The sequence below is a fragment of the Procambarus clarkii genome, chromosome 59 (assembly GCF_040958095.1).
Source record: "Procambarus clarkii isolate CNS0578487 chromosome 59, FALCON_Pclarkii_2.0, whole genome shotgun sequence".
NCBI lineage: Eukaryota > Metazoa > Arthropoda > Malacostraca > Decapoda > Cambaridae > Procambarus > Procambarus clarkii.
Genome location: NC_091208.1, coordinates 31151239 through 31160111, shown reverse-complemented (window position 1 = coordinate 31160111; position 8873 = coordinate 31151239).

Here is an 8873-nt window from a genome sequence, read left to right as displayed (position 1 = left end):
GATGCAGGATGGGAAGAGAGCATGCTGCAGGATGGGAAGAGTGCATGCTGCAGGATGGGAACAGTGCATGCTGCAGGATGGGAAGAGTGCATGCTGCAGGATGGGAAGAGTGCATGCTGCAGGATGGGAAGAGTGCATGCTGCAGGATGGGAAGAGTGCATGCTGCAGGATGGGAAGCGTGCAAGCTGCAGGATGGGAAGAGTGCATGCTGCAGGATGGGAAGCGTGCAAGCTGCAGGATGGGAAGAGTGCATGCTGCAGGATGGGAAGCGCGCAAGCTGCAGGATGGGAAGAGTGCATGCTGCAGGATGGGAAGCGTGCAAGCTGCAGGATGGGAAGAGTGCATGCTGCAGGATGGGAAGAGTGCATGCAGCAGGATGGGAAGAGTGAATGCTGCAGGATGGGAAGAGTGCATGCTGCAGGATGGGGAGAGTGCATGCTGCAGGATGGGAAGCGTGCAAGCTGCAGGATGGGAAGAGTGCAGGATGGGAAGAGTGCATGCTGCAGGATGGGAAGAGTGCATGCTGCAGGATGGGAAGAGTGCATGCTGCAGGATGGGAAGAGTGCATGCTGCAGGATGGGAAGAGTTCATGCTGCAGGATGGGAAGAGTTCATGCTGCAGGATGGGGAGAGTACAAGGTGCAGGATGGGAAGAGTGCATGCTGCAGGATGGGAAGAGTGCATGCTGCAGGATGGGAAGAGTGCATGCTGCAGGATGGGAAGAGAGCATGCTGCAGGACGGGAAGAGTGCATGCTGCAGGATGGGAAGAGTGCATGCTGCAGGATGGGGAGAGTGCAAGATGCAGGATGGGAAGAGAGCATGCTGCAGGATGGGAAGAGTGCATGCTGCAGGATGGGAACAGTGCATGCTGCAGGATGGGAAGAGTTCATGCTGCAGGATGGGGAGAGTACAAGGTGCAGGATGGGAAGAGTGCATGCTGCAGGATGGGAAGAGAGCATGCTGCAGGATGGGAAGAGTTCATGCTGCAGGATGGGGAGAGTACAAGGTGCTGGATGGGAAGAGTGCATGCTGCAGGATGGGAAGAGTGCAAGCTGCAGGATGGGAAGAGTGCAAGCTGCAGGATGGGAAGAGTGCAAGCTACAGGATGGGAAGTGTGCAAGCTGCAGGATGGGAAGAGTGCATGCTGCAGGATGGGAAGAGTGCATGCTGCAGGATGGGAAGAGTGCAAGCTGCAGGATGGGAAGTGTGCATGCTGCAGGATGGGAAGAGTGCATGCTGCAGGATGGGAAGCGTGCATGCTGCAGGATGGGAAGAGTGCATGCTGCAGGATGGGAAGAGTGCATGCTGCAGGATGGGAAGAGTGCATGCTGCAGGATGGGAAGCGTGCAAGCTGCAGGATGGGAAGAGTGCATGCTGCAGGATGGGACGTGTGCATGCTGCAGGATGGGAAGAGTGCAAGCTGCAGGATGGGAAGTGTGCATGCTGCAGGATGGGAAGAGTGCATGCTGCAGGATGGGAAGAGTGCAGGCTGCAGGATGGGAAGCGTGCAAGCTGCAGGATGTGAAGAGTGCATGCTGCAGGATGGGAAGAGTGCATGCTGCAGGATGGGAAGCGTGCAAGCAAAAGGATGGGAAGAATGCATGCTGCAGGATGGGAAGTGTGCATGCTGCACGATGGGAAGAGTGCAAGCTGCAGGATGGGAAGTGTGCATGCTGCAGGATGGGAAGAGTGCATGCTGCAGGATGGGAAGAGTGCATGCTGCAGGATGGGAAGAGTGCAAGCTACAGGATGGGAAGAGTGTAAGCTGCAGGATGGGAAGAGTGCAAGCTGCAGGATGGGAAGTGTGCATGCTGCAGGATGGGAAGAGTGCAAGCTGCAGGATGGGAAGTGTGCATGCTGCAGGATGGGAAGAGTGCATGCTGCAGGATGGGAAGAGTGCAAGCTGCAGGATGGGAAGAGTGCAGGATGGGAAGAGTGCATTCCGCAGGATGGGAAGTGTGCATGCTGCAGGATGGGAAGAGTGCAGGCTGCAGGATGGGAAGAGTGCAAGCTGCAGGATGGGAAGAGTGCAAGCTGCAGGATGGGAAGAGTGCAAGCTGCAGGATGGGAAGAGTGCAGGATGGGAAGAGTGCATCCTGCAGGATGGGAAGAGTGAATGCTGCAGGATGGGAAGAGTGCATGCTGCAGGATGGGAAGAGTGCAAGCTGCAGGATGGGAAGAGTGCAGGATGGGAAGAGTGCAGGATGGGAAGAGTGCAAGCTGCAGGATGGGAAGAGTGCAAGCTGCAGGATGGCAAGAGTGCAGGCTGCAGGATGGGAAGAGTGCAAGCTGCAGGATGGGAAGAGTGCATGCTGCAGGATGGGAAGAGTGCAAGCTGCAGGATGGGAAGAGTGCAGGCTGCAGGATGGGAAGAGTGCAGGCTGCAGGATGGGAAGAGTGCAGGCTGCAGGATGGGAAGAGTGCATGCTGCAGGATGGGAAGAGTGCATGCTGCAGGATGGGAAGAGTGCAGGCTGCAGGATGGGAAGAGTGCAAGCTACAGGATGGGAAGAGTGCATGCTGCAGGATGGGAAGAGTGCAAGCTACAGGATGGGAAGAGTGCATGCTGCAGGATGGGAAGAGTGCATGCTGCAGGATGGGAAGTGTGCATGCTGCAGGATGGGAAGCGTGCAAGCTGCAGGATGGGAAGAGTGCAAGCTGCAGGATGGGAAGAGTGCATGCTGCAGGATGGGAAGAGTGCAAGCTGCAGGATGGGAAGAGTGCATGCTGCAGGATGGGAAGAGTGCATGCTGCAGGATGGGAAGAGTGCATGCTGCAGGATGGGAAGAGTGCAAGCTGCAGGATGGGAAGTGTGCATGCTGCAGGATGGGAAGAGTGCATGCTGCAGGATGGGAAGAGTGCAAGCTGCAGGATGGGAAGAGTGCAAGCTACAGGATGGGAAGAGTGCAGGTTGCAGGATGGGAAGAGTGCAAGCTGCAGGATGGGAAGAGTGCAAGCTGCAGGATGGGAAGAGTGCAAGCTGCAGGATGGGAAGAGTGCATGCTGCAGGATGGGAAGAGTGCATGCTGCAGGATGGGAAGAGTGCATGCTGCAGGATGGGAAGAGTGCATGCTGCAGGATGGGAAGTGTGCATGCTGCAGGATGGGAAGAGTGCATGCTGCAGGATGGGAAGAGTGCATGCTGCAGGATGGGAAGAGTGCATGCTGCAGGATGGGAAGTGTGCAAGCTGCAGGATGGGAAGAGTGCAAGCTGCAGGATGGGAAGAGTGCAAGCTGCAGGATGGCAAGAGTGCATGCTGCAGGATGGGAAGAGTGCAAGCTGCAGGATGGCAAGCGTGCAAGCTGCAGGATGGGAAGAGTGCATGCTGCAGGATGGGAAGAGTGCAAGCTGCAGGATGGGAAGAGTGCAAGCTGCAGGATGGGAAGAGTGCATGCTGCAGGATGGGAAGTGTGAAAGCTGCAGGATGGGAAGAGTGTAAGCTGCAGGATGGGAAGAGTGCAAGCTGCAGGTTGGGAAGAGTGCATGCTGCAGGATGGGAAGAGTGCAAGCTACAGGATGGGAAGAGTGCATGCTGCAGGATGGGAAGAGTGCAAGCTACAGGATGGGAAGAGTGCATGCTGCAGGATGGGAAGAGTGTAAGCTGCAGGATGGGAAGTGCATGCTGCAGGATGGGAAGAGTGCAAGCTACAAGATGGGAAGAGTGCATGCTGCAGGATGGGAAGAGTGCAAGCTACAGGATGGGAAGAGTGTAAGCTGCAGGATGGGAAGAGTGCAAGCTGCAGGATGGGAAGAGTGCAAGCTGCAGGATGGGAAGAGTGCAAGCTGCAGGATGGGAAGAGTGCATGCTGCAGGATGGGAAGAGTGCAAGCCGCAGGATGGGAAGAGTGCAAGCTGCAGGATGGGAAGAGTGCAAGCTACAGGATGGGAAGAGTGCAAGCTACAGGATGGGAAGAGTGCAAGCTGCAGGTTGGGAAGAGTGCAAGCTGCAGGATGGGAAGAGTGCATGCTGCAGGATGGGAAGAGTGCAAGCTGTAGGATGGGAAGAGTGCAAGCTGCAGGATGGGAAGCGTGCAAGCTGCATGATGGGAAGAGTGCAAGCTGCAGGATGGGAAGAGTGCAAGCTGCAGGATGGAAAGAGTGTAAGCTGCAGGATGGGAAGAGTGCAAGCTACAGGATGGGAAGAGTGCATGCTGCAGGATGGGAAGAGAGCAGGATGGGAAGAGTGTAAGCTGCAGGATGGGAAGAGTGCAAGCTACAGGATGGGAAGAGTGCATGCTGCAGGATGGGAAGAGAGCAGGATGGGAAGAGTGCAAGCTGCAAGATGGGAAGAGTGCAAGCTGCAGGATGGGAAGAGTGTAAGCTGCAGGATGGGAAGAGTGCAAGCTGCAGGATGGGAAGAGTGCATGCTACAGGATGGGAAGAGTGCAAGCCGCAGGATGGGAAGAGTGCAAGCTACAGGATGGGAAGAGTGCATGCTGCAGGATGGGAAGAGTGCAAGCTACAGGATGGGAAGAGTGCATGCATCAGGATGGGAAGAGTGCAAGCTACAGGATGGGAAGAGTGTAAGCTGCAGGATGGGAAGAGTGCAAGCTGCAGGATGGGAAGAGTGCAAGCTGCAGGATGGGAAGAGTGCAAGCTGCAGGATGGGAAGAGTGCATGCTGCAGGATGGGAAGAGTGCAAGCCGCAGGATGGGAAGAGTGCAAGCTGCAGGATGGGAAGAGTGCAAGCTACAGGATGGGAAGAGTGCAAGCTACAGGATGGGAAGAGTGCAAGCTGCAGGTTGGGAAGAGTGCATGCTGCAGGATGGGAAGAGTGCAAGCTGCAGGATGGGAAGAGTGCAAGCTGCAGGATGGGAAGCGTGCAAGCTGCAGGATGGGAAGAGTGCAAGCTGCAGGATGGGAAGAGTGCAAGCTGCAGGATGGGAAGAGTGTAAGCTGCAGGATGGGAAGAGTGCAAGCTACAGGATGGGAAGAGTGCATGCTGCAGGATGGGAAGAGAGCAGGAAGGGAAGAGTGTAAGCTGCAGGATGGGAAGAGTGCAAGCTACAGGATGGGAAGAGTGCATGCTGCAGGATGGGAAGAGAGCAGGATGGGAAGAGTGCAAGCTGCAGGATGGGAAGAGTGCAAGCTGCAGGATGGGAAGAGTGTAAGCTGCAGGATGGGAAGAGTGCAAGCTGCAGGATGGGAAGAGTGCATGCTACAGGATGGGAAGAGTGCAAGCTGCAGGTTGGGAAGAGTGCAAGCTACAGGATGGGAAGAGTGCAAGCTGCAGGATGGGAAGAGTGCATGCTGCAGGATGGGAAGAGAGCAGGATGGGAAGAGTGCAAGCTACAGGATGGGAAGAGTGTAAGCTGCAGGATGGAAAGAGTGCAAGCTGCAGGATGGGAAGAGTGCAAGCTACAGGATGGGAAGAGTGCAAGCTGCAGGATGGGAAGAGTGCAAGCTGCAGGATGGGAAGAGAGCAGGATGGGAAGAGTGCAAGCTGCAGGATGGGAAGAGTGTAAGCTGCAGGATGGGAAGAGTGCAAGCTGCAGGATGGGAAGAGTGCAAGCTACAGGATGGGAAGAGTGCAAGCTGCAGGATGGGAAGAGTGCAAGCTACAGGATGGGAAGAGTTTAAGCTGCAGGATGGGAAGAGTGCAAGCTGCAGGATGGGAAGAGTGCAAGCTACAGGATGGGAAGAGTGTAAGCTGCAGGATGGGAAGAGTGCAAGCTACAGGATGGGAAGAGTGTAAGCTGCAGGATGGGAAGAGTGCAAGCTGCAGGATGGGAAGAGTGCAAGCTGCAGGATGGGAAGAGTGCAAGCTACAGGATGGGAAGAGTGTAAGCTGCAGGATGGGAAGAGTGCAAGCTGCAGGATGGGAAGAGTGCAAGCTACAGGATGGGAAGAGTGCAGGATGGGAAGAGTGCAAGCTACAGGATGGGAAGAGTGTAAGCTGCAGGATGGGAAGAGTGCAAGCTGCAGGATGGGAAGAGTGCAAGCTACAGGATGGGAAGAGTGTAAGCTGCAGGATGGGAAGAGTGCAAGCTACAGGATGGGAAGAGTGTAAGCTGCAGGATGGGAAGAGTGCAAGCTACAGGATGGGAAGAGTGTAAGCTGCAGGATGGGAAGAGTGTAAGCTGCAGGATGGGAAGAGTGCAAGCTGCAGGATGGGAAGAGTGCAAGCTGCAGGATGGGAAGAGTGCATGCTGCAGGATGGGAAGAGTGTAAGCTGCAGGATGGGAAGAGTGTAAGCTGCAGGATGGGAAGAGTGCAAGCTACAGGATGGGAAGAGTGCAAGCTGCAGGATGGGAAGAGTGCAAGCTGCAGGATGGGAAGAGTGCAAGCAGCAGGATGGGAAGAGTGCAAGCTGCAGGATGGGAAGAGTGCAAGCTTCAGGATGGGAAGAGTGCAAGCTACAGGATGGGAAGAGTGCAAGCTGCAGGATGGGAAGAGTGCATGCTGCAGGATGGCAAAAGTGCCAGCTGCAGGATGGGAAGAGTGCAAGCTACAGGATGGGAAGAGTGCAAGCTACAGGATGGGAAGAGTGCAAGCTACAGGATGGGAAGAGTGTAAGCTGCAGGATGGGAAGAGTGTAAGCTGCAGGATGGGAAGAGTGCAAGCTGCAGGATGGGAAGAGTGCAGGATGGGAAGAGTGCAGGATGGGAAGAGTGCAGGATGGGAAGAGTGCAAGCTGCAGGATGGGAAGAGTGCAGGATGGGAAGAGTGCAGGATGGGAAGAGTGCAAGCTGCAGGATGGGAAGAGTGCAAGCTGCAGGATGGGAAGAGTGCAGGATGGGAAGAGTGCAGGATGGGAAGAGTGCTGGATGGGAAGAGTGCAGGATGGGAAGAGTGCAAGCTGCAGGATGGGAAGAGTGCAAGCTGCAGGATGGGAAGAGTGCAGGATGGGAAGAGTGCAGGATGGGAAGAGTGCAGGATGGGAAGAGTGCAGGATGGGAAGAGTGCAGGATGGGAAGAGTGCAGGATGGGAAGAGTGCAGGATGGGAAGAGTGCAGGATGGGAAGAGTGCAGGATGGGAAGAGTGCAGGATGGGAAGAGTGCAGGATGGGAAGAGTGCAAGCTGCAGGATGGGAAGAGTGCAGGATGGGAAGAGTGCAGGATGGGAAGAGTGTAAGCTGCAGGATGGGAAGAGTGCAAGCTGCAGGATGGGAAGAGTGCAGGATGGGAAGAGTGCAGGATGGGAAGAGTGCAAGCTGCAGGATGGGAAGAGTGCAGGATGGGAAGAGTGCAGGATGGGAAGAGTGCAGGATGGGAAGAGTGCAAGCTGCAGGATGGGAAGAGTGCAGGATGGGAAGAGTGCAGGATGGGAAGAGTGCAGGATGGGAAGAGTGCAGGATGGGAAGAGTGCAGGATGGGAAGAGTGCAGGATGGGAAGAGTGCAGGATGGGAAGAGTGCAAGCTGCAGGATGGGAAGAGTGCAGGATGGGAAGAGTGCAGGATGGGAAGAGTGGAGGATGGGAAGAGTGCAAGCTGCAGGACGGTGTTATGACCACACATACACCAGTATAAATATATGGTATAAGTGTTGTTCATACAAGTATATACAAGTAATAGTTCAAGTATAGTACAAGTAATATATACAAGTACAAGTAATAGTTCATACAAGTATACACTTGAGGTATGTGAATATACGGTACACTAAGTCGTAGACGATCGAACGACCGGGAATTACTGAACCTCCTCCCCCACCCCCTGACCCCTGACCCCTGACCCTTGGTGAAATGTCTCCACATGTACATAGAAATGTCTCCCTTATGTGTTTAACACATATTGTTATATATTCTTATATATCTTGAGGGTTTTGTATATATTGTATTGTTATTATGAATATATCTAATTAGGTACAGTATGAACTAGATGTAAATATTCATGTTTTGAGCTGCTTATATGCGGAGGAGGAAGGTTGGAGTGACTTGTCCTGTTGGCAACGAAGTCGTTCTGGGCCGGCCTGGGGCCAGATTCACGAACGCATTTACGCAAGTACTTACGAACGTGTACATCTTTTCTCAATCTTTTGCGGCTTTCTTTCCAATTATTAAACAGTTAATGAACTCCAAAGCACCAGGAGGCTGTTTATAAAAATTACAACAGTTGATTGGGAGATTTTCATGCATGTAAACTGTTCAATAAATGCAACCAAAGCCGTCAAAGATTCAGGAAAGATGCACACGTTCGTAAGTACTTGCGTAACTGCTTCGTGAATCTGGCCCCAGGTCGCGGGCTGGTCACTGCCCGCCTGGGGTCCCATACACACGGACGTGACACGTCCAGTACTCAGTGTGTGCTATATTTTGTTGTTAGTTATTACTAATGTATATATTATAAGAGTATTGGTGTTGTAAGTGGACCAGGCTAACAGATAGGTATTAGGCGTTACTGATGTGAGAGGTGAGGTGATAGCTGAGGTGATGGCTGATGTGATAGCTGATGTGATAGCTGATGTGATGGCTGATGTGATAGCTGATGTGATAGCTGATGTGATAGCTGATGTGATAGCTGATGTGAGAGCTGATGTGATAGCTGATGTGATGGCTGATGTGATAGCTGATGTGATAGCTGAGGTGATGGCTGATGTGATAGCTGATGTGATAGCTGATGTGAGAGCTGATGTGATAGCTGATGTGAGAGCTGATGTGATAGCTGATGTGAGAGCTGATGTGATAGCTGATGTGAGAGCTGAGGTGATGGCTGATGTGATAGCTGATGTGATAGCTGATGTGATAGCTGTGCTTAAGTTCTTGAAGTTCATTGATGTGACTAGTAGAGCTGTGTGTTGAAGCTCTTTGTTCTTTGTTCTGATGAAAGTATCAGTTATATCCTAGAGTATATCAGTTGTAGCCTAGTGTATATCAGTTGTATCCTAGTGTATATCAATTGTATCCTAGTGTATATCAATTGTATATAGAATGTTAG